The sequence below is a fragment of the Rattus norvegicus genome, chromosome 8 (genome assembly GCF_036323735.1).
Source record: "Rattus norvegicus strain BN/NHsdMcwi chromosome 8, GRCr8, whole genome shotgun sequence".
In the NCBI taxonomy this organism is placed as follows: Eukaryota; Metazoa; Chordata; class Mammalia; order Rodentia; family Muridae; genus Rattus; species Rattus norvegicus.
Genome location: NC_086026.1, coordinates 78,210,693 through 78,215,497, shown reverse-complemented (window position 1 = coordinate 78,215,497; position 4,805 = coordinate 78,210,693). Strand labels below are relative to the sequence as shown.

The window sequence follows — 4,805 nt, the reverse complement described above, 5'->3', positions numbered from 1 at the left end:
AGCAATGTGGGGGGGTGAGTGATGAGCAATGTGGGGGGGGTGAGTGATGAGCAATGTGGGGGGGGTGAGTGATGAGCAATGTGGGGGGGTGAGTGATGAGCAATGTGGGGGGGGTGAGTGATGAGCAATGTGGGGGGGGTGAGTGATGAGCAATGTGGGGGGGGTGAGTGATGAGCAATGTGGGGGGGGTGAGTGATGAGCAATGTGGGGGGGGTGAGTGATGAGCAATGTGGGGGGGGTGAGTGATGAGCAATGTGGGGGGGGTGAGTGATGAGCAATGTGGGGGGGGTGAGTGATGAGCAATGTGGGGGGGGTGAGTGATGAGCAATGTGGGGGGGGTGAGTGATGAGCAATGTGGGGGGGTGAGTGATGAGCAATGTGGGGGGGGTGAGTGATGAGCAATGTGGGGGGGGTGAGTGATGAGCAATGTGGGGGGGTGAGTGATGAGCAATGTGGGGGGGTGAGTGATGAGCAATGTGGGGGGGTGAGTGATGAGCAATGTGGGGGGGGTGAGTGATGAGCAATGTGGGGGGGTGAGTGATGAGCAATGTGGGGGGGTGAGTGATGAGCAATGTGGGAGGGTGAGTGATGAGCAATGTGGGGGGGGTGAGTGATGAGCAATGTGGGGGGGGTGAGTGATGAGCAATGTGGGGGGGGTGAGTGATGAGCAATGTGGGGGGGGTGAGTGATGAGCAATGTGGGGGGGGTGAGTGATGAGCAAAGTACCCAGATTTTATGTGAAAAGAATAGCAACCAGGATTAAGGACCCAGAGAGGTCACTCCTTTTAAAGGGATAGGTTTCCAGGGTGGAGAGAAGGCTCATTCAGATGGTAAAGTGTTTGCTGTGTAAATCGTGAGGACCTGTGTTCAATACTGGAAACCTGTAATTCCATTGCTGAGGGAGGAAACAGGAGGATCCTTGGGGGCTCAACAGCTTGAAATGGTGAGTTCAGTGAGAGACTCTGAAAGAAATTAAAACGAAGAATGATCAAAGATCTCTGACCTCCACACACGCGCGCACACACACACACACACGCACACACACACGCATGCACACGCACGCACACACTGAGTTAATTTTTTTAATGTTATAAAAGAGTAAGTCAAATGACCCCAGAAACCAGATGAACACGCGTAAGAAAAATCTCCGAATCCCGAAAATGCTACACACAGAAACTGACAATTCCAGTCCCCAAGCAGCTGAAGAAAGAAAAACCCGCCTTGGGACCCCTGGAGCTTAGCTGGAGTCCCCAGCTCCTGACCCTCCTCCAGGCCCCCCAGCCAGTGCTGCTGCCTGGGTGATTGGCCTCTGTTGCTAAGGGCCTCACGCTCAAAGCCTGATTTTCCCCAGGAGCAGAACAGTTCAGAAGCATCTTAGTCACACAGAGAGAAGGTAGAAGTGTATTCCGAGCAAACTACTGGACTGAGGTGGAGTTTATCAAAGCAATTACAGTGAGATGTCCCGGGCAGGGGAGGGATGTAATCATGTATGACAGGGATTATCAAAACTGCTTACACAGGGAATCAGGAAACTGATAACAAGCTGACAACGGCCTGTACCTGACGGAGGGATTTCGGGCTCCGCTCCCCCAGGCTGTCAAACAGAAAAAGCAGCAGAGGTTGAACTGTGCAGAGCAGCTGGGCCTTGGCCACACTAAGCAAAGGCGGATGACAGCCTGGGGTGGGTGGAGCAGAGGAACCCCAGAAGGATCTTCCCCGAGTGGCCTCAACTGGTCCAAATTACAGAAGCTATGAAGCTAGCCACTCTCGTACCGTTCATAAGCACCCTTTATGGTACTGACCTTGGCCACCACAGAATTCCAGTCTGGGAGAATTAGGGACCGAGGAAAGAAGGAAAAGCCTATCTTCCCTCCTTGTCTTCCTTCCTTTCTAGGCATGTGCTAGAGTGTATGTTCATATCTGTTCATGTATGATTGTGCATGTGTATGTGCATGCATGTGTAAGCCAAAGAACATTTCAGTTTTGGGGTTTTTGGGTGGGTTGTTTGTTTGTTTTGTTGTTGTTGTTTTCTTTTAAGACAGGGTCTCTCGGTGCCACGGAGATCACTGATAGGCTAAGACGGCCAATCAGTGAGCTTGAGGAACCTGCTTGCCTCTGCCTCCCGATTTACAAGCATTAACCAACCGCCAGACCTGGCGTTTTACCTAGAGATTGACCTCAGGCCCCTGTGCCTGCATAGCTGGTACTTTACCAACTGAGGCCATCTCCGAAACTTTGACATGAGGAAAAGCTCCGAGGAATGAAAAGAGACCTAAGGCAGGCAGGCTTATACAGTGTGACAAGGATTAGAGTCTGTCACCTCTACCAGGCAGAGGCAAGTGTAAAGGGCTTTCTGAACACTGGCCTAGAAGGCTGCAGGGCACTGGGGTGGGAGGGAGGCTTCCCTAATAACGGAAATGCACATGTGCTGAGAAGGTCTCCGTCTTCTTCAGATTGGGAGGTCCTCAAGGCGAGCATAGGTGTGCAGAGTAGGGTCATCTCATACCCCAAATAAAGAGAGCGATACGTTAACTTTCTGGAACACGGAGTCACCGCAGGATATGTGAAGCCCAGAACAGATGCAAACTGCAGGAGATATACCTAATGAATCACGGACAGACAGCAAACTGAAATAGAGGCCCTAAATAAAGCAGCTGACCTGGAAAGGGAAACAAATACCTACATTTGCAAAGAGGAGCTGCCTCTTCCCTCCTCCTCCTTCTCCCTCCTCCTCTCCCTCCTCCACTTCCTCCCTTTTCTCCTCTTCCTCCTCTCTGCACCAAGCTTTGTTTCCCCCTCACCATGTGGTGCCTTCAGACACCCTTCCAAATTCAGCTGACTGGGGACCCAGCTTTATCAGCACTGGTGACAGTGGCGATTTGCATCAAGTTCAATGCTGTCCTTTTGGCAGTTGTTGCACTTAATTGAGTGAAAAAAGCTGTCAGTCTAAAGCCCCAGTCCCAAGGTAAATTCACTCTGAACTAACCATCTGCCAGGACTTCTCCCAGGGTACTCCACACTTACCATCCAGAGAATCCGATTCACAGCCTCATAATTAGATCATTCCTGAATTAAATTGACGGTCCCAGAGAAAAGAAAAATGCAAAGTGTATTTGGAGACCAGAAAGCAGAACCCGACTTGTCTTAACAAATGCAAGACTTTGTAATTTTTGTCCCTGCAATCGAAGGCCACAGAAGTGACTTTTCCTCAGCAATCCATCACGGGGATCGTTACTGTCCACGCTGCCTTCAAGACTCACAGTTGGGTTTTCATGTGGAAAGATGAGGCGCATCTTGAAAGCAGCTCACACAAATGCCAAGGATGGTAGTTACTGCAGATCGGACTTCAGTGCCCAGGTAGGGTCACAACCCACTGACCCAGCTTATCAAATTCTGTGAGGGTCTACAGTTCAAGGCATTTCTGTGCATAGCTGCCAATCTGTTGCTTGCTTAAAAGTAGAGTATTAGGGGCTGGAGTGGAAGCTCAGTCAATAATGAGGACTTGAGCTTGATCCCCAGAACTCAAATTAGAAGAAGAAGAAGAAGAAGAAGAAGAAGAAGAAGAAGAAGAAGAAGAAGAAGAAGAAGAAGAAGAAGAGGAGGAGGAGGAGGAGGAGGAGGAGGAGGAGGAGGAGGAGGAGGAGGAGGAGGAGGAGGAGGAGGAGGAGGAGGAGGAAGAGGAGGAGGAGGAAGAGGAGGAGGAGGAGGAGGAGGAGGAAGAGGAGGAGGAGGAAGAGGAAGAGGAGGAGGAGGAGGAGGAGGGACACAATGGAGGATTCATAATCCCATTGCTGGAGCAGCAGACAGGAGTACCCCAGAGCTCACTGTCTACTCACTGGTCAGTCAGCCTAGCCTACTTGTGGAGTGACCAATGAGAGACCTTGTCTTAAAAAGAAAGAATGGAAGGGAGAAGGGAAGGAGGGAGGGGAAGGAAGGAAGGAGGGAAGGAAGGAGAGAAGGAAGGAAGGAAGGAAGGAAGGAAAATAAGCTCCTCTAGCTTCTACAAGCAAGAGCACACACATGCACATATACACACATATGCATGCAGATACATGTGAAAATAAGGAAATGGTAACATCAGGCTGTTTCTTCCAACACGTGGTAGCCAGGTTTTATGGAAACACTGAGAGGGGGCATCTGAGAACTCTATAGAGATATTCCTGCAACCAGGACTCCATGCTATGCAACTTGACTGCAAGCAAAATTTAGTAAGAGGGAACAGGGCCATTCTGTAGCCTGCAGGCTTCTCAATGAGCCTGAGTCTGCCCCGTGTTGGTGACTGGATGAAGAGCTTCCAGTCTTCCTGCTTATCACATTTCTGAGGAGATGCAGAAAGGGAGCCCACGAGAACACTGTGCTTTCTCCAATCAAGAATGAGAAAAGATGCATTTAACTCAAAACAGAATGAGCCCGCTTCATGATTACCCAAATAGGCAGATTAGGTACTTCAGTCATATCCAGACTTGGAATGCACATAACCCTTATATCACAGAGCAAGGTGTCTTTCCCCAATCCAAGATACACAGGGTATCCTGAGGAAAGAATTCTGATGAATATGCAATCCAAAACTGAAACTGCATAAGAAGTGAACCCAGTACATACAATGACCCAAACTAGGGCCAGAGGCACGGTATGATGTGAGCGTGGGGGCTTTACAAAATATGCAAGTCTGTAATTCTCTAGGAGATTTTTGAAAATAAAAAGGAAAACATAGTGAAATGACAAAATAGTAAGACAGATGTTTGAAAAATAAATCTAGTGAAAATGAATATAGAGCGTGGAGCTATAGCTCGGTGCTGTGGTAT

At 49.3% G+C, this 4,805-nt stretch overlaps 1 protein-coding gene across 2 annotated transcripts in view; it reads right to left on the bottom strand.

Moving 5' to 3' along the window:
* Positions 1 to 4,805, bottom strand: part of Rora (RAR-related orphan receptor A) — a 733,021-nt gene that overhangs the window by 700,233 nt on the left and 27,983 nt on the right.